The sequence below is a fragment of the Cheilinus undulatus genome, linkage group 19, assembly GCF_018320785.1.
Source record: "Cheilinus undulatus linkage group 19, ASM1832078v1, whole genome shotgun sequence".
NCBI lineage: Eukaryota > Metazoa > Chordata > Actinopteri > Labriformes > Labridae > Cheilinus > Cheilinus undulatus.
Window position 1 is genome coordinate 15173848 of NC_054883.1, and position 21592 is coordinate 15195439.

Consider the following 21592-nt stretch of genomic DNA (forward strand, 5'->3'; position numbering starts at 1 on the left):
CCTTCTTTTTTTCTGTGCAGTGATGAAATCTGCAACAGGCGCTCATAGTGCATGTATGTATGAGCGTGCATGTGTGTAGATTTCGGGGCAGGGCAGTGCAAGCAGCAGTCTGATCCATACTAATGTTCATTGATAGGAAAATCAATGGTGCATTGATCCAAGACTTGGCTCTGAGGTAGGGAGGGGGGGGTTTGCAAGTGTGAGGACTGGAGGAAGAGCAGCAGAAAGAGGAAGAAGAGGAGGAAGGGAAGGATTAAGAAGAGGAAGGCAAATAAAGGAGAAAAAGAGAGCTAGAAAGATGCTCTGCAGGCCTCCGTTTGTCTGCACATGACAGAGATGAGAGCTGGTGGCTGCCGTTGGGGGTGGGTAACTATATGTGTGAACAACCTGTCGTGGCCTAACTATTCTCTTTTCTCTCCCCGTCTCGCAGAACTGCTCTCAAGAGTGGATGAACAAGCCTCAAATGGAACCTGAGAAGAAGGAAAAAGAGGAGAAACAAGAGAGGAGAGGAGGAGGGGAGGGAGAAAATCAATTTTCTCAGACAGAGGCAGGCTGGTCTAATGGAGGTCTAAAAGAAGAGGAGGAGGAGAGGACGTATTTTCTTCTGATTACCTCCTCTAGCTTCCCCAACAAACCTTGAAAGCTAGCATCGCTAACGTTGCCTCCCTCATCCGACCTTTCACTGAAGGTATAGAGTCTAGATGTTTCTTTTACAGGGCAAGGTGCATGCTTTGAGGTGGAGAAGGCAGTGAAACATGCATGGAGATGGCTGTAAAACACATAAACCTAATGGGAATTAAATTGAAAGAAAATCATGTACTCATTAGCAAAATAATACACGCTTCCTCCTTTTAAATTCAGAAAAAAAGAACATAATGGAGCATCAAAGCTAATTTTTTCTTCTTTGTCATCCTCCATGCTGCTCTCTGTAGAAGTTGTGTAACCCAGGGTTGGATCTCAAAGAGAGAGAACGATCTAGATTAAATGATAGATTTCAATTTAGCTAAGAGGAATCATTTATAGAGTATAAAGGAAGAAAAATTGTCATTAAATGAAGGAAGAAACTTGAGTACTCTTTTCCTGGGATTCTTAGTTAGGGCAGACTGCCTAATGTCATGACCAGGCCACTTTGTCCGGTTTTCAACAACAGCCTTGGTTATTATAAATTTAACGGTTAAGAGGACCTTCAGTGGAATGACCAAACACAGGCAGCTGTAGTCCTAGCTCTTAAAATATGAAAGGCTCTTCATATAAAGTAAATTGTAGAGCATTTGTTGGAGCATTATCTAACTTTCCAAGCAATAAATCCAAGAATTTTTGATTGACAGTGTTAAAAACTTCTTAGAAAATTACAACTCATGAGCTCCACAGCTGACATCTGGTGTTAATGGTCCCTCTGGTTATACAGATCAAATCTGTGAAAATTCTCTGCTGGGAGGCTCCATTTAAACGGCTACAGTGGAATATAAGGATTGATAATGTTATCAGTAATGAAATACAATAAAAAAGAAAAAAATATGTTGAAAAAACATGAGCATGACTGCAGTGGTTGTTGGGGGGGGGGTGCTATTCAGAAAAACAAAGAATTTTAAAATAATTTTAAGGGTTATATTTTATCCATTATTGTAAAAATGTATGCAAAACTATTTCAATTCAAAATGAAGTCATAGTTATTAATTGAGATTAATGCCTGAAAGGAAAGTGATGTGTAGAAAATCCTGAAAATGTGAATTTGCACATGGTGCTTTGCATGATCTTAAAGTATGGCTATTAAAAATCCAGGCTAATGCTGTAATACACTATTATTGAACATAAACATTTGTCAGTGTCTTTCTCCTTCGGTATACTCCTTCTGCATCAACACACCGCTGCATTCACTGATCAAAGCAGCGCAGAAGGTCTTCAGACAGTTGTCTCAGAACCTCTGTCATTCTTTTCTTAACTTCGGACACTCAAAACCTTTGAGCACAGGTTTGATCTTAGGAAAAAGGAAAGTCACGCGGTGCTAGATCAGGTGAACAAGGAGGATGATCAAGCACTGTGATTTGTTTTTAGGACAGGAACTTATTTACTGAGAGGGCAGTGTGAGCTGACACTGTCTTGATGAAGAATGAAACAAATTTTCCACAATTTTGGTCTTTTTCTTCTGACTTTATCACAGTTTTTCTAGAACTTGTTTGTAATAGTGTTGATAAGCCATTGACCCCTCTGGAACCCAATCCTCCAAAATCATACCCATAAAGAAAAGAACCAACATGACCTTGAATGTGGACTTGCTTTATTGTGCTTTCTTCATCCTTGGTGACAATGGTGCTGTTTAGTCTCAAATGGTATTGGAACATCCAAGTTTTACTGCATGTAATCACTCCTAAAAAAATTGGGTTTCTTCCAGTTTGATCCAAAATGTCTCCACAGATTTGCTTTCATTTTTCCTTTTGATCAGGAGGCAGAAATTTTGGGACAACTTTGGCACACACTTTTGTCATGTCCAAATTTTCATGCAAAATTTGCTGAATGGTTTCTTTATCAATGGAGACCAAATCTGCTGTCATTCTTCCATTGAGTCATTGATCATTTTTCAGAAGTTTCTGATGTGCATGGGCACCCAGAACGCTCATGGTCTTGGACATCCTCTCTGCCTTCACTAAATCTTTTGTGCCATTCAAACACAAGTGCATGTGACATGCAGTGTTCCCCACACACCTCAGTTAATGCAGGAAAAGATTGGCTGCTGTTTTGTTGCATTTCACCAAACTTTAAAGTTAACGCATCACTCAGATTTTCAGCTGATCAGTTTCTAATGCCTTAGTAAAAACATGTGCGCTTCATTCAGTAGCTAGTAGGGGTGGGAGAAAAAATCGATACAGCATAGTATCACGATATTTTGTCTGGTGATATATCATCTTGTCCACCATTTTTTCAAATTAATTGCTCATATGAACTGAAGTCTATGATAATAGAAAATAAAATCAGTTGTTTGTCCAGTGAGGTCAGTAGACGTGACGCTCATAGAGCAGGAAAAAGTTAGCTCAACAAACATGACAGCACCAGGAAAAGGACATTAGGAATGCAAGGAGGGCACGAATGAGATGGACATGACACATGAGGTTTGAAAGAAGTGCTACAAGAAGACAAAATACTGTGGAAATAAGACAAACATGAGGGCAAGACTACTGCTAAATCAGCTAAACAGCTGAAAAAATTGTATAGATCTCAATATATCGCAACATGTGATATCAGAATACTCACTGTATCGCAAAATGTTTAAAATTGCAATAATATCAAATCGTGACCCGAGTATTGTGATAATATCGTATCGTGGGGCCACTAGTGATTCCCATCCCTAGTAGCTAGCAGTGAACTCATTGCAGTCTCATTTAATAACCATACCTTGTATATCCTGCACTGCACCACTGGCTAAAACAAGACTTCCTATTCTTATGTGTTGCATTGTTTACAGTTGAAATAGCAGGAGAGAAATCTCTTTTTAGAAACCTCAAGAAAAGCCAAATGATGTCAGTTAACTGCCAGTAGGTTCGTGGATTGCATTACAGTAGATTTGGTTTGCCTTGTTTTCCTTGGTGCAGCCATAGCTGAACTCTCGTTGCAAAATCTTGTCTTTCACCTGCATGTTCTGATTTTTATACACAGTCCGCCAATAGAGTTAAGGAAAATTATGAGCTGCATTCAACTGAAATGCTGCCTTTCCAATAATATTTTGTCAGAGCTAACCAAAGCTAGAGTCAACAAAGGGTTAAAAGACCAAAATGTGGACAGAAGTGGCTGCAAACCCCCTCAAACAGGTCGCCTTCTCTGGCCAAGTAGTGTTCTTATTAGACTAAACCAAGCCTGTAAGCAACATTCAAAGAACTTTTCCTTTTCTCTGGAATGCTTACTGTGCAAATACAGTGTTTCTACCCAGGGGAAAGCTGGTAAAAAGCTGAGAAAAGAGGGTTTGAATAGCAATTAAATGTAGCTGAAGGAGAGTTTGTACCACACTCTCTGTCTGTCTGTCTGTTACTGTGTTTCCGTCTCTCCCTCCCTGTCTCGTTGGCTCTTTGTGTGTTCCTTCGTCTCTCTCTCTCTCTCGGCCCTGTGAGGTGAAAGTGGCTTCCATGGTAACGGCACACTCTGTTTATGCCACGACGTCTCACTTCATCACAAGCTGTTGATGGCGTTGATTTGCATGCGTGCCTCTGCGTGTGTCCTCCACCATTTCTAGGAAGTTCTCCCTCAAACATGTATCATACAGGTGTTTATGGGACTAACAGGCCTGGTCTGTACTTTAATCTGCTGGATCAAATTCCTCTATAAGATAAAGAGAAGTAGTCTGATGTTTTAAAGGCACATTTTACTTTACTTATAGCAACACAACAGAATGTAACACATAAAAGCAGCTGTCATGATCTCTGTTTTTAAGTTTATACTTATTTAAATAGGAAACATATGACAGTAAATGCAAAAAAAATCTCTTGAGACATTACAAAAATGTTATTAGGAGTGTATCTTTCAAGAATCTCGAACAAAACCTTAAAAAGGAAATTGGCACTTTAGCTGTTAAGACCAAAAAATGTAAATTTAATCATGCTCATTTCCTCATTCAGATAGCCGATCCTGTACACTTAACCACTTAAATTAGCAGCAGAAACAATGATTATGACTTCTTTTCACTAAAACCAGTCGCTTCCAATTAGTGGAGTAAGTGAGAGAGGAGGAAGAGAGGGAGGGAGGGCCTGGCTAGCCGGACCCCATGCAGGGCAGAAAAGGGGAAAAAATGGATTCCATACCAGGAAATCCATTAGGGCCGGGAGCGGCATGGAGCTGGCAGCATGGAGCGGCCGCCGTGTTTTTAAAAAATTCCTCATTAGGTGTAATTTCTAAATTACAATCAGCATGGGCAGAATGAGAAGGCGAGGATCTGACCAGCTCATCAGGATAATCAGGGTAATAGCATGATTCGGCAGATGGGGATGAAAACCAAAGAGAGCAGGGGAGAACGGAGGGGGGATTTTAATTCTGCCGCTGCTGCTGGACACTGACTCTTAGATGCTTCATTTTTCATATTTTGTACAACTAAGTGATGTAGATAATTGTGTGGGGGGTTGGGTGGCTAAAGCAACAAGCTAATGGAAAGCAGGAGTCTCTGCCTCATCAATAACTCTCCTCTTCTTGTTTTGCCCTCCCTAGGAACAAGGCAGAAGTGGAAAAAAATGGTGAAAGTGAAAAGAAACAGGAAAAAGGAGGAAGAAGAGGGACAGAAGAAGAGGGTGGGGATCGAGGCGAGAGGGAGCGAGGGGCCAATGTAAGGGAGAGAGGAGGGGAAACGGCAGGAGGGGAGGAGGGAGGGGAGGAGAAGAGGTTAATTTGCACATATTAGAGAGGGCAGGATTTTTCATTAAAAAGAGATTGAAGTTGATATATGCCTGCGCGCTCCTGACACACTGTACACTCTGATTGTGTTAAGTCCTTGACAGAACAAAGGATTTCCCCTCTCTCTCTCCCTCTCTCTCTCTCTCAATCTATCTCTAACAGCCCTGGCTCCAGCTCTGGCAGCATTTTGCAGCTTTATGGAGCTGTTTCATGGTAGATGGAGGCACACACAGAGTGTCATATCACCTCAGGACCCCCCCCCCTCAATGCATATGCATACACTTACTTTCTTTCCTATGTAAATTAACACACATGCAGAGGAGAAAATGGCCTTCATGCATGTGCTCTGCCTTTCCATTTCCTCCTACGTGCAAGTGTTTGGTGCAGGTGGAGAAAGGCTTCAGATAACATTTGGTTTTCCTTCTTTTCTCCTCACAGGTTGAACATTTTTGATGCTAGAGAAAAATAAGGAGATACAATCCATTGTTGAAGGCATCATCACTCACTCAGGTAAGCCGATCTGAGGCCTGAGGCAAAGCCATGCCTACCTCAGAAACAACACAAACAATAATAACAGTCTCTTTTATGATCTTTTGTTTAGGACACACTCAACTGGTTTACATCTTTCCCTCCTTTCCTCCTTTCTCCCCATACCGTTCTTTTATCTTGTTTTCCTCCAGCCACATCTGTCATTCCACGCTGGAGGGTTATACCTGATCTTTGACCTTAGTTAGCGCAGCCTTTGAGACCCGCTCCCCTCACAAACACACATACATAAGAAACTAGTACACAGAAAAGGAGATATTGATTGGCGATAGATAGATAGAGCAGGGCCAGCCTGATAAGGAGGCCATATTTGATGTTTGTTCTGGCAGCGGGGAGAGATTAAATCACAATGAGCAGCCTGCTTCGTCCTTGGCTTCGTCCCCACTCAAGGCTTTGCAGGAGTTTAGGGGTCGAGCTTAAAGGATGACGGGTGAGGGATTGTGGACAAGGGGTGCCCGGGCTGCTTAAATCCACTGTGCTAAGAGCCATTGATTAACATGGCTGCTAATGTTATTCAAGGGTGTGTTTTTGTGCATTCCAGGGTTTTCACCATTTCAGGCTTTTGGATGCACAACAACTGCTTCTATTCTGAACACAGAGCTTTGTTTTCCTTCCTCTGCCTGCACCATACACCGAAGGGAACTGATTGACAGGCATCAGTATAAATCTGGAGGTTCATAATGAGGCTCTAGTTCTCTCCAACAGACACAGAAGTGCACAGACAGTCCAGTCCACTTTAGGTTTATCCACAACTATAGCACATAAAAAAATCAAAGCATGGTTTACTATGTGCAGCACAGGGAAGTCAAAGAAAAAGAAATGGGGGATATTGAAAATAGAAAAAAACAAGCAACTTTTAATACTTTTAAAACAAACAAACAAAAAAAACCTGGAGAACCCTGTAAAATATGTAAACATGCGAGAACACTGAAAAAAACACTTTCAAAACACATAGCAATACTTGAAATACTGATATGTGAAACACTCTAAAGTACCTTAAAAACACCTTTAGAACACTGCAGAAGATTAATTAAAAGAACTATAAAGTGTTTAAATATGCACAAGAATTCATAAAAAAAAACATAAAATGAAATAAAAAACACATAAGAACACTGAAGAGAAATTAAAACTAGATTTAAAAAATACTCATATGCACATAAAAAGTTTATTACAAATACCAAAAAAACACTTTAAAACAGATTAAAAAACACACTTAAATACTGTGAAATACTTAAAAAACTCATAGAAGAATGATATATATTATTGAGAACTACACAGAGGACATAAAATACTTTTAAATTCAAACATAAATACATAGAACACTATAAAAACACACAAAAAAACACCAAAATATTACCATAAAAAATATAAATGTTTAAAAAAAAAGGAAAAAAATGCAACTTTAATGCACAATAGCAAAAAAAAAAAGGAAAGAAAAAAGTCAGACAATCCAGTTTTTATTGTGCATTTAATCTCTACCAAATTTTCTAGGAATGCACGATATTTGATTTTTCCCATGGTAATCTGTATTTATTTCCAAACTCACTTCAGCTTATACTAATATACATGGTATGGCTATTAAATGATGAGACTGAGCTTATAAGGATAAACCACATGGTTCACAGTCACACTGAGTGCTTTATATCAAAAGTTGTGTATTCACTAACAACTGCTGTAAGTTTGCAGTAAGTGACGTCTTTAGTTCACTGCTAGCTACTGATTGAAGTGCACATGTTAACTGAGGTGTATGGGAACACTGTATGGCACTTGCACATGTGTTTGAATGGCACAAAAGATTTAGTGAAGGCAGGGAAGATGTCCAAGACCATGAACATTCTGGGCGCCCATGCACAACAGAAACTTTTGAAAACATTCAACAAACTAAACAAACGGTTGGAAATGATCGACGTCTCAGTGTAAGAATGAGAGCAGAAATGGTCTGCACTGATAAAGAGACAGCTCAGCAAATTTAGGATGAAAATTTGAACATAGCAAAAGTGTGCCAAAGTTGTCCCAAAACTTCCAACTCCTGATCAAAAAGGAAAAATGAAAACAAATTTGTGGAGACATTTTGGATAAAATTGGAGGAAACCCAAACTTTTTAGGAGTGACTGCATCTGATGAAACTTGGATCTTCCAGTATGATACTGAGACAAAGCAGCAGTCAATGTATGAAAACGTCATCATCACTAAGGATGAAGAAAGCATGAAAAAGCAAGTCCAAGTTCAAGGCCATGTTGATTGTTTTCTCTTAGTGTTATTCTGAAGGAGTGGGTTCCAGAAGGATCAATGATGAATCAACACTTACAAACAAAGCCCACAAGACAACGCTCCAGCTCACACTGGGCTCTCAGTAAAGAAGTTTCTGTCCCAAAAAACAATCACAGTGCTTGATCATCCTCCTTGTTCACCTGATCTAGCACTGTGTGAACTTTTCCTTCCTCCTAAGATCAAGTCTGTGCTCAAAGGTTTTGAGTGTCAGAAGTTAAGAAAAGAACAACAGAGGTTATGAGAGAACTGTCTGAAAACCTACTGCACTGCTTTGGTCAGTGAATGCAGCGGTGTGTTGATGCAGAAGAGAAGTATACTGAAAGAGACAAATGTTTATGTTCAATAAAATTGTATTACGGCATTAGTCTGCATTTTTAAAAGCCATACCTCGTATGTAGAAAGTTAAAGTAGCTGTAGTTCAGAGATAAAACTTCAGTCCTCAGCACACATTTTAAAGTTTAAGAGGATGAAAAAAGGAGAAAACTTCAGATGAGGCAGGTCAGCTGGTTCTCCTCAACACTCAACAAACTTAATGCTTCACCATATCGAACATTTTTACGTCTTGCCCCATAAGTACAACCAATATGGGCATAATTCATAAAGACATGGGAAGGTGGTATTGTGTCGATATCAACAGCTATTATCATTTTTTTCAGTTGCAAAGCTTCAAGAGTTTTCATCATTAGCTAACATGCAGGATAAAGAAGACAAGGAAAGACTAAAGTTTGATTACCTCAGTGTTGAACTGCTCTACTGTATTAGTTATATGCATGACGTGCCAGTTGTTATAATAAAGGCTCACACACTGTAAAGATTTGTGCTGTTTTAGGGATTATGCATTTGTGCACTGACATGCAGGTTTCAAACTATATGGTGGTGGTTAATGCAATCTGAAAACTTTCTATCTGTCTGTAGTTTGTACTTTATATGTTAGCTGTTTACAGACAAATGCATTTATTCAAACCAGGAAACACTTTTTTTTATTTCTCATGTACTGCATTCAAGTAGAGGAACATTTAAAGTGATAAACCTGCCTCACACATGAAAGCACTTGTGTCTGAGGAGAACATGTGCTCTAAATTCACTGGTGGGTTTTAACATGTGACACCATTTCCCCCTGAAGACATGCACTCTCTTTTTCCTCCTGTGGTTGCTCTTAAACATGGTAGCCTTCAATTTTCTTCAGCATGTTGTGATAAATCCATGTCATCAGCCCATGCAAAGAAGAGTCCTGTTGATTGTTACACAAGTGTGACTGAATCAAAAAGGAAACAAACCCTGATCTGACCTAAGCGTCGCCTGTTACATATGAGCAGAGCTGACCCAGGACCCAAATCCCCCCGGTGGAAAAAGCAGCGTGTGTACGTATGAAAGGCTGTATACGTTGGCCAGTGTGAGCTCCGTCTCGAGGGTTGGGAGATTATGTCGACAAAAGGTGCACCTGGTGCTTTAGATTGAGTTTCTCTCCTCCCCTTCCTCCCTTTATCCCTCTTCCATCCCCCTCTCCTCTTCTCCCCTGGTCATCTCTGACATTACCCTGGGACTTTTAAAAGATTAGACCACAGCTTTATAATTGTACCACTAATGCATGTTTACAGCTAGTCTAATGGAGAGCACTACTTCTTAATGTTCGATATATACCTGTAAGTTATGGGAGTACACCCTCTAGTTCTTTGATTGTTTGATATATTTATTTCTATGGTGTCAGCCCTTAATGAACCATGTCTATGTGAATGTCAAAGAGCCAGGTCACACCCTGAAGATGCTATTTGCTTCCTTTTTTTCCACTATGACTCTAGCTGACCCATGCATACAGTGCCGTTAAAAAGTATCTGCCCCCTTTCTGATTCCTGATGTTTTTGCATATTTATCACACTTAAATGTTTCTGATCATCAAACCAGTTTTTATATTTCACAAAGACAACCAAAGTAAATACAAAATGCAGTGTCTGAATGATTATTCAATTTTTTAAAATCAAAACCTATCTGGCCCTGTGTGAAAAAGTAATTGCCCCCCCTGAACTTAATAATTGGTTGTGCCACCCTTGGCAGCAATAACTAAAATCAAGCATTTGCATTAACTGGTTTTGAGTCTTTTGCATTGCTGTGGAGGAATTTTGACCCACTCTTCATTGCAGAATTGTTTTAACTTAGCTATATTGGAGAGTTTTCCAGCATGAACTGCTCGTTTAAGGTCACACCACATCATCTCAGTTGGATTTAAGTCCAGACCCTGACTGGGCCTCTCCAAAACCTTAATTTTGGTTTTCTTGAGCCATACAGAGGTGGACCCCCCCCCTTAAAAAATTTAAATAATCATTCAGACACTGTATTTTCTGTTAGCTTGGGTTGTCTTTGTGAAATATAAAAATTGGTTTGATGATCAGAAACATTTAAGTGCGATAAATATGCAAAAACATCAGGAATCAGAAAGTGGGCAAAAACTTTTTCACAGCACTGTACATGAGAAGTATTCACCTCCTTGGATTCTTTACCCTTTTATTGATTTTACAAACCAATCATGGTCAATATAATTTAGCTTCTTGGCAAAAAAAAAATCAGCGTTTTGCTGCATTCATTTTACCCTCTTCCTTTACAAGCCTTCCAGGGCCATCTGTTGAGAAGCATCCCCACAGCATGATGCTGATTCACAGTGGGGATGGTGCGTTTGTGGTGATGTGCAGTGTTTGGCATCTTGTCTGATGGCACAAAAGCTCCATTTTGGTCTCATCAGACCAAAGAACTTTCTTCGTCTTGATCATGGAGCCTCCCACATGCCTTTTGGTGAACTCTAGTCCAGATTGAATCTGAGTTTTCTTCAACAGTGGCTTTCTCTTTGCCATTCTCCTATAAAGCTTTGACTGGTGAAGAACCTGACCAATAGTTGTTGTCTGCAGAGTCTCTCCCATCTCAGCTGCTGAAGCTTGGAACTCCTTCAGAATAGTCATAGGTGTTGTGGTGGCCTCTCTCACTAGTCTCCTTCTCGCACGGTCTCTCAGTTTGTGAGGACGGCCTGATCTCGGCAGATTTACACATGTGCCATATTCCTTCATTTCTTGATGATGGATTTAACTGAACTCTGGGGGATGTTCAGGGTGTCGCAATTTTCTGTATCCATCCCCTGACTTATACTTTTCAGTAACTATTCCTCGGAGTTGCTTGGAGTGTTCATTTGTGTTCATGGTGTAATGGTAGCCAGGAATGCTGTTTAACCAGACACCTTCCAGACATAGGTGTCTTTACACTACAATCACCTGAGACACATTCACTGCACTCAGGTGATCCATTCTAGCAATCGTGTGATATCACTAATTGGCAGGGCCTCTGTTAAATCAGCTCAGTCACTCTAAAGGGTGGAATAAAATCATGGTCCGTTGTAAAGGTGAATAATAACTGAATAATAACCACTCTTATCAAATCAACAAACAATGAATTTTGCTTATTTACGCTGTTGTACAATAAAGCCTTTTTCCAAATATAAACCACTTTTCTTAGGACAGAATTACCTCTTTATTAGTGATGTTAACAGTGTGAATGGGCACATTGAAATAAATGATTAAAGTAACGTTAGACAACATTGCCAGCAGTGTTAACTTTGTCTAATGTTTTGCAGCACATATTCTACAATTTCAATGTGTTTTGAGTGTGGTTATGAGAGATATAGCTATTAGACATATAGTTTTGTAAATAATAATTATTATAATAATAATTTCATCCTCTGAAATCTAATGGAAGAAAGATGCAAAATGGAAAATAAATAAAAAGCATGCAAGCCTGAGACTGAAGTGGAGTTTTATGGATACAGAGTTTTAAACTTGGGTATGTAATTACTAAAAACCAAACATTATACATTTTTAATACCATTGCAATGAAAATTTAAATCCCAGGGAACTTTCTTGTTTTCTTTAACAAAAAATCAAGTAAACTCTGACTATGTACGCTGAAATGTTGTTCTCATATTTGTGAAACGTAGACCGAACATGAAGTCCTTTCCTAAGCAACTGTTTTATGATCTTGATGTCGTTTCCTTTAAAGGTTCAGCATTTTTCAACACTACGATCATTTAAACAACCTTTTTATAAAAACAGGGTTCTCAACAGGTGGGTTGGGACCTGAAAATGGGTCGCAAAGGTGTTCTTAGTGGGTGGTGAAAGTGTGCCTGTATGGAAGTTTTAAGCAAACATACATCAATATATTCCATTTTACTCTTAGTTTTCCTGTGATGACGTTATTTTTTTAGCTCAGAATGCAACCCAGATTAAATGAATCACAGGCAACAGAGTAAAATAAAACATGAATGTGCTCTTTTTAAACATGTTTGGATTTATCTCATTGTTTTCATCAGATACATTTGATATGTTTTTTGTTTTTATTGTATTTTGAGTCCCACCTTCTTATTTAGGAGATGTTAGACCCATTGAGAACCACTGTTTTAAAATGTGGTGGGGAATAATTTAGCCAACTCTTAATTGCAGTGGTAACAGTTTTGATATGCGCCTGCAGACTGAAATATGCTCAACTGAACATGTTCAACCAATTGGTTTTGTATTTAATATTTTCTTGCTGCTTTACATAGCAGGATAATTTTTGTCATTTTTAAAATAGAACATTTAAGGAAATATTAAATTCCTTTTAAGACTTTTAATGAGAGGGACTGATTTACTCAACACATATTTTATATTGAAGCAGTGAAAATTTTTATTTTTCTGCTTTAAAGAATTGCAGGATTTATTCCTTGTTATTTTTGCAAATGTGTATAAAAGGTCTGATTTTTCTCTGCTGATGCTTTTCAGGGTGAAATGAGCAGGAAGGTTCTGCAGAGATATCAGCAGAGATGCAGGTAAGCAGAGACAAGCAGCAGCTCCTTTGTGCATCTGAATTTCAAGGTCATGCCGTAGAAACTTAACTACCATTCTTAATGGACAAATATTTAACAATCATGGCCAATGCAACGAGTCTGACTCTCTCTCTGCAGTCTGCATATCTCTCTCACCTCCTCGTATATTTGAGAGCACAGAAACAAAATCAGCTGTGTGCATGTGTGCTCTGGTGGGCATCACATATAACACCCCCTTCCTTCTCCTCCTCCCCATTTCCAAAACACACACACTGGCCCTCCCCTGCAGCCCAGGGGTCTCTAGTCTGCATAATAAATGAGGCCTGCTGATAGGTGGATGAACAGGGGAGGGGGAGGGCTCTCCCTCTCTCTCTCTCTCTCTCTCTCGCTCTCTTGGTCTTCACCATTGAACAGCTGTTGCTGTTGGAGAAATCCCAGATCTCTTTACATGCTTGTTGTTGGCTCATTTATCGTGATTGCAGCAGCGGTTCAACTCCTCTTCAATCTCAGATGATTCGACTCCAAAGCTGAAAATTAGCTCCAATCTCCACAGAGATGTCTGCTCTTAAAAAGCACTGCAGAGTCCTTGAGCAAGGCAGTGGCTCTCTTCAGCTCCCCCCTGATGTTTATTAGCTCATCATAAAAACACACACATATTTGGAGCAGAGGGATTCCAGGTTGGTAATTTGTATGCCAGTGTTAAGATTTCCAGCTAAATCAGTAAAATTGCTTGATGAATATTAATATCAAATTTGTCATTTTACAACAATTAATAATACGCCTCTTTTCTTCCCTATCACCTTTAATGTAATTATTATATATGGACACACACAACCCCCCATACACCTGCCATCACTAACCAGCAGCAGACTTATTTAATCATATAGACCCTCACCATTTGAAAGTAATTATCAGTAATGATCTGCTGCTGACTGATCTATTTTTACCTGATGATCAACCCAGATCTCATCTCAGATCTATATCCCGTCACATTCATTATGAGCCCACAAGACTGCATTCATCTCTGCCAGCACCACCTGTCCCTGTAATGGTGCTTCATTCTTCACCCACAGTCCATTCATAATGACGGTAAATACAGGACACACTATGGTGGCTTTTGTCCCTTTTCCTAGTGCAGGTAGGATGGAGACTACAGGATGAAAAATGTTTTTCATCCTGTGTCCAGTTTTAGTCTTATAGCTCACTCTGCGTCGAGATCTTGCAAAGAAATATACAAGTATTGTAATATTTTGCCAAATTTGTACCACTGGAGTACAGATAAATAGAGCTGTCATTCTTTTAAAACAACCTGACCTATAGAAGTCTATGAAAAAGGAGGTTGGTGATGAGTTTAATTGAATTTATACATAATTTAGTGCATTTCTGTGCTGGTTATGTGGATTCCCTGCAGGTTTCTGCTGTGGTCGATGGTCTTCAAAACACATGCATGGAGCGAGGAGGTAGGTCAGTCAAACCTCACAGTAAAAAAATTGTATCTGAATTAGTCCAGGATAAAAACAATTTTTCATCCTAGTGATATAATATTAGTTAAATCTAACAGTATGTTATAACTCCAAGTTATTGTTTTAATATTACTTGTAGAGGTCACAAGGCTGACATAAGTGTAAAAGAGTGGCTAAATTTACAGGGATCACGTGTGTAGTGTTTTAGGAAGGAATACTGTGCTAAATACGCTGCTAACATGAGCGTTCATGGACTAGTCGATAAATTACCGCAATACACGTTATAGAGGCGCTCGCATTTATTTTTTTCACCGTTTTAAGAATAAAAAATACATATATAGCAGTGTTATTTGAAACGTATTTAAAAATATGATTAATTCTTACATTTTAGTATCTTTCGAATAGAAATAAGTCCATTTAATGGTGGCCTATCTGAAATGAATGTAGCGTCATGTAATGCAGGCGGCTGAGCTGCTGTCTTTCAGTCTCGTGAGGCTGAGCTGCATTTCCCCTTTCGAAGGGGAAAAGCAGACTAAAGAAAAACCATTTATTCAAACCCCCTCCTATCACCGACACATTTATACGCTGTTTACGTAAAGTGTACTCATCCTCCCTGCTTCGCTGCGGTGTTTGGGGCTTATTTCTTCACCTCCGTTATCGCGAGCCGGAAGCAACGGGAAGGGGACGGAAAGTCAGCCGGGTAGCGCTTCACTCAGCGGGGCAGAGGATTGGAGCACGAGCCGCTGAGTCCCGGGGATGACGGTGTGGCTCGCTAGAGAGACGGAAGTGCAACGCTGAGGCTATCAATCCACAATTTATCCATACGTGGAGTACACACACTTAAATAAGCTGTATCTTATTAAATCATGAGCAACTTTTAAAATCTTTTTGGACAATATTCAGAATTATTTATTTTTTCCCCACGTTGCATTGTGCTATATTTTTGGTTTACCTTTCCAAAAAAGTTGAAATATATTCTAAAATAAATTCAAAATCTGTTCAAAAAGTGTAGTTGCCCATATTTTGCCTACTTTTGTATTTATCGGATTAAAAAAAAAAGTTGTCAGATTGTTTCCAATATGCACAAATGAACGATAGATAGATAGATAGATAGATAGCAGCTCCTTTATGTGTCTGAAGACGTATTTTCCTCACTTTTTTATTTTAATATTTTTCTCTTAAGCTGCAACAGCACAATGGTGCTGCAGAAGCATAAGCTTCATAGCCATGTTGTGAGTAGGTGCTGTGCTGTTTCAATGAAATCTACTTGTATTTGTGTGTTTTTGGTCATCCTTCAGTCATTGCATGTATGTTGCTGTTGCAGGGAGCCGCTCTGAGGTGTCACTGAAACAACAGGAAGGGGTGAGCATATGTGTTAGTGTGCATGTGTGCGTCAGAGGGTGACAGGGGCGTCACTTAGCAGAAGAATACGAGCTATCTGAGTATGAAGAGGGATGAGGCTGAGTCCTGCTGCTTCTCCTTGCCACCATTATCCTACAGGAGAGAGACCTGTGTGTGTGTGTGTGTGTGTGTGTGTGTGTATGGTGGGGGGTGGGCATGCTCACCCTGGGAGTCCCCTCAGCTGTTCCAGCTACATTCTCAGTTTTCTTCCTCCTCATCCTCAGGCCCAAACACCTCACATTGCTGGTTCTGGTTCTCTGGGCCCCAGCTGGCTGCAGGTTTAAGCCTCTTTTGTGGCTTCTACTCTGCAAAGATTCACACTGCATTACTGTAGATGCCTCCTCCTGCTGATAGTTTATTACAGCTAAGTCTCTATCAGCTTTATTGTTCTCTAACTTGAATATCTAAACCAAATGACCAAACAAGCACATTTGCAGGCATGGTTCTAGCTTCTGTTTTCAGTTTAGCTTTAGTTTGAGTTCCTCTAAGTAAATCCAGGAGTCCATGGAAAATGGTGTCAAAAAGAGACCTCCAAATAATCTCTTCTGTATTTCTGTGAGCTCCTACTAGAGGTTTTTTCATGACAAAATGATATATCTATGTTTGGACAATAATATCTGTTGAATGACTGTAGACTCTTATATAGCATATATGTAGTATACCTAGTTATTTTTCAGTCTCCCTAGAATACAACCACTTCTAAATTCACTCTCCAATGGCAAAGGCAACAAAAAAGTAACCTGAGCAAACTAGCACATTGCTTTGTAATGTGTTGCTCTCAGCACTGCTGAGGAATATGGAATAGTTAAAGAGGGGCAGAGACAAAATAAGCCAAAACTTGGGTCTGGGAGGGTCTGCCACCAAGACTTGCCCACAGAATTGGCTGGGCCACTGAAAAACCCATGAATGGGCCTCCTCAGCTGTGATTTATTAATAAAGCATCTATCTGTGCCACTCTTGATCCCTTTAATCACTTTTTCTGCCAATTTTGCCACTATTATTTGCCATTTCTCATCAATTTTGCACAATTTTCGCTTTTTTTTTTTTACAATTTTTGCCAAATATTAATCCCATTTCACTTTCTTTTATGCAGTTTTGCCACTTTAAATCATTTTTTGCCACTATTTCACATTGATTCACCATTTTTGAACCATTTCCACCACTTGGTTCGCCCATTTTTGCCACTTTTGTCTCTGGTGACCCAATTGTACCACTATTAATGCTCTTCACCACTCTATTTGTCCATTTTTTCCAGTTGTAATCACATTTCACTATTTGTCTCTTTCTTCCACTTTAAACCTATTTCCGACCCTTTTTTTTACCCCATTCCACCACTTTTATACACTTTTCAACATTTTCTTCTTCCCATTTAGGTAAATTTTCAGCTATAGTTGCCTCTGTTGTCCCAGTTTTACCACTATTAACCCTTTCCAACACTCTCATTGTCCATTTTGGCCAATTTTAATCACATTCCACTATTTGTTATGCCCATTTTTGTCACTTTAATTTCATTTCGCTACTTTTAACCATTCCCACCACCTCTTCTGCCCATTTTTGCCACTTTACAGATATAGTTCCCTCTGGTGACCTAATTTTTCCACTATTAACCCTTTTCACCACTCTCTTTGTCCATTTTGGCTAATTATAATCATATTCCACTATCTGTTATGCCTATTTCATCACTTTTAGACAGGTCCCAACACTTTTCTGCCCAATTTTGTCCATTTTCCAGCTATAGTTGCCTCTGTTGACCCACTTTTACCACTTTTACTATTACCTCTTCACCACTTTCTTCGTCTATTTATTATTATTACATTTTATTTAACCAGGAAAGCCTTATTGAGATCAATAATCTCATTTACAGGAGTGTCCCGGCCAAGACAGGCCGCAGCACATTTAACAGAATAACAGACATGAAATATAAACACAGATCAAACAAATCCTGAGTCACAGAGCACAAAGTCATTGGTTAAAACATCTACAACTTGAAGCATCATCCTCCAAAGCCTTTAATCTACTTTTAAAAAGATTTATAGAAACCTGCTCCCCATAGAGTCTCCTGTAGAAGATTCCTGGCTGCAGGAGCAGCGTACCTGAAACTCTTTTTACCCATTTCAAGACAGACTTTAAGCACAGAGAGCAAAAGTAAATCCTGGGACTGACTCACAGAGCGAAGACTGGAGCTTGCAGAACTTTTCACATAAATGAGATCACACAAGTATGATGGAAGAAGATTTCGTATTGCCTTATAAATAAGGATAAGCCAATGATTTAGCCTACATTTGATAGAGAAGGCCAACCAACTCAATCATACAGAACACAATGAGGAGTTCAGGAGTAAATTTTTGCCAATTTGAATTACATTTTACTATTTGTTATGCTGATTTTAGCCACTTTATACCCAATTTTGCCACTCTTTAATCCCATTTTAACCACATTTCCCTCCCATTTTTGCTACTTTTACGCCTAATTTCACCATTCTTAAAACATTTCCACCACTTTTTCTGCCTGTTTTTTGTCCACTTTCTAGCTATAGTCGCCTCTGTAAACCCATTTTTACCACATCCAGGCCCTTTTCCCCACTCATTCATCCAAATATACCCATTTTAACCCATTTTTCCACTTGTATTCCTTTTAAACACTTTTTCTTCCTGTTTCTGCTTCTTTTGAAATTCCACTGCTCCACGTTTTCTGCCCAGTTTTACAACTTTAACCCATTTTCATTCTGTTATAAGAAAAGGGATTTACATTTTTAAGAAAGCCATATACTACCACATACATATATAAAAAATGTTGCTCTGATGAGAGTAGTTCTACCAGTTAAAAATAGAGTATGAATATCACAGCTTAACTTTATGGATCATCATATTGTTGACCCCTATTTAGCTGGGTCCCATAAAGCTGCCTCCTCTATCCCCCCTGATGGGCGGCCCTGATTCCACCAACACTCTACATCATTTTAGAAAAAAGGATTCAGCCCAGAAAAAAAAAAACAAAACAAAACATTTTTTTAGAGCCAACACTCTTCCTCCCTAAAAATGTTAACATTGTTAATTACTTTTCCTGGCTACCATTACACCACAGACACAAAAGAACACTCCAAGTAACTCAGAGAAAAGGTTATTGAAAAGTATGATTCAGGGGATGGATACAAAACAATTTCAAAGGCTCTGAACATCCCAGAGAGTTCAGTTAAACCCATCATCAAGAAATGAAGGAATATGGCACATGTGTAAATCTGCCTAGATCAGGCCGTCCTCACAAACTGAGTAAGCGTGCAAGAAGGAGACTAAAGAGAGAGGCCACCATGACACCTATGACTACTCTGAAGTTCCAAGCTTCAGCAGCTGAGATGGGAGAGACTCTGCAGACAACAACTGTTAGAGAACTATGGCTTGAGAGAAAATTTATTTTCCAGTAACACAATGAGCTGAAGCATACAGAGAAAGCTACACAGAGATGGTTTAAAGACAACCAGGAAAATATTCTAGAGTGGCCAAGTCAAAACCCAGGCCTCAATCCAGTGGAGAATTTTGGTCTGAAAAGATGAATTTTATTGACCATGACAGATTAAAACAATGAAAAAACGGATAAAACATCCAAGATATTTTTTATGGTCATTTTTCTAGATTTTAAATCAAATACAAAGAATTCTCTATCTTTAAAAAGAACAGCTGTTTCTCAACTGAGGTTGTTTCTAACTAAATTGTGAGTGTTTTCATTTGTGAGTGAACTAAAATGCCTTCAGTCAAATCACTTCAAGCTGTATTGTTGGTTTTCATAGATGCAATCAGGACTAAACAAATAAAAGGCAGCATCAGATCTTTGGTTTCACTTTGCTTTGAGCTTTTCTTGATTGTAAGCTTTGCTCTCTCTGCATTAGAGAAATGTAGGAAAGCAGAAACCTCCTTGGTGTGATGCAGCACCCATGTTTCTGCCCCACATTTGTCTAATCATCCTGGGCTTAACCCCCCTGCTGGCCTGCTGTCTGCTCTATACTTCTGCTAACACCACAGCTTAGCCATGTTCTGACTTTGTGATCAGGCACCTGGTTGGGCAGCTCACAGGGGTCCTCCATCAGCTGGTAAGCCCTCCCATCCCCTGGGAGGCTTTGTGGGGGGAGTGTTGATCGATGATGGACACGGCAGCTCTGCCCTGTGAGTGTGTGGCTGCTGTTCTACTGAGTGGAGGGGGGGGCTTATAAAAGAGATGGTCCAGGGTGGAGGGGAGGGGGGTGTATGGTGTTTAAACAGCCTGAGTTTGATTGACAAGGCTGATAGTGAGTGTGCTGGTTAGGGATATTTGGATGTAGGAGGGGTGAGTGAGCGTTTGAGAGAAGAGAGGAAAAGGGGGCTGTGTTGGTGAATGCAGGTTAGATGTTTGTGTGTACGTGGGCAGGCTGGGGGGGTAAGAACTCCTGAAAGGGGGGAGAGCAGTGTATTTTGGGGGAAGTGGGGTGCAGGAGGAAAGTGAGCTTTTAATTACCGGGGCAGAAGCAGATGTAGCAGAATGGTGCCCCCACCTTAAACACACAAACACACACACGGGTTGTTTCTTGGCAGCTGGAAGTCATCAGCTTGTGTGGTGTGAGTGCATATTTGTTGGGACAGGAGCCTTGAAGCACATTGTTTGAATTTAGAGACGTTAAGCTTCTATTGACACTTTAAGCTTATTCGTCCTCCCCTTACTGAATAAATCAGAGCTCAATGCTACTGTCTCCTACATCATTTCCTCAAAATCAACCCCACCCTTTAAACTGCATTTTCACTTTTTCTCTGCTGTAAATAAACGTAAAAATCAAGTGTCGAACTGTGCCATACCTTCAAAGACCAAATGAAGTGGTAAGGATGCAGTATGAATCTGACAGGAACCCTTCTCTTATAATAAATGTATATTTTATAACAGGGGCAATCAGACATTTTTGCAAGTGTTCAGTACACCTGCTAAAACAGAAATGTCACTTAAAAGGTAATATTTTCCACAGAGTCTATAATGTTCATTAAATTAGGAAAATGAATCAAAGAAATGTGAGTTTTACCCCACAGACTATCTTTGTAGCATTTAATGCCGCTATCATTATAGAGGCCTACTAGATTTCAGCATCGTTAGGATTTGGCTGAATTAGAATAATAAAAGGATTTTATTTTGTGATTAACTATTTGACAAAATCTAACCTTAAAATAATTTTTTGGACATATTTTAATGTTTATATTGTTTTTTCTATTTTATGAAGTTTTGAAAACAGGACTTTTAACACTAAAGCTTCATTTTAAAGGCTATTACCTCCAAGTATTACCCTCAATTAAAGGACTATCTTTGCATTATTAACCTTGTTTCATTATTTTTATCAGAGAAAGGGGGAAAGGTTAATATGAAGAAAAACAAAATGAAATTTTGAGGATAAAACTGAAATTGAGGATAAAGTTAAATAGTTTCAAAATTTAAAAAAAATTGTTGAGAGAAAAGTTGAAATCTGAGAATAAATTTTGTCGACGCTTTGATGCCATAGATGATAAGGTTTAGAGGTGACGGAAAAAATAACAGTGTGCACTTTAAGTTTAAAGTCAAAATAACAAGAACGTTATAATAGTTTTGGGTTTTCATTCATTCATTTCATTTTTACCTTTTTTGATATTTTACTTTTAATCATTTTCTCCTGCTGAGTCACTAGTTTAGTTTAAATTTAGAGTTGGTTTTGGTTTTG

The 21592-nt window shown here is 39.2% G+C and overlaps 1 long non-coding RNA gene across 1 annotated transcript; it reads left to right on the forward strand.

Annotated features, from left to right (window-relative positions):
- The first annotated feature begins 452 nt into the window (after positions 1 to 452).
- Positions 453 to 12998, forward strand: LOC121527132. The gene is made up of 3 exons (XR_005993377.1): positions 453 to 688; positions 5809 to 5880; positions 12981 to 12998. It is a non-coding gene; the product is annotated as an uncharacterized LOC121527132 (long non-coding RNA).
- The last annotated feature ends 8594 nt before the right edge of the window (positions 12999 to 21592 follow it).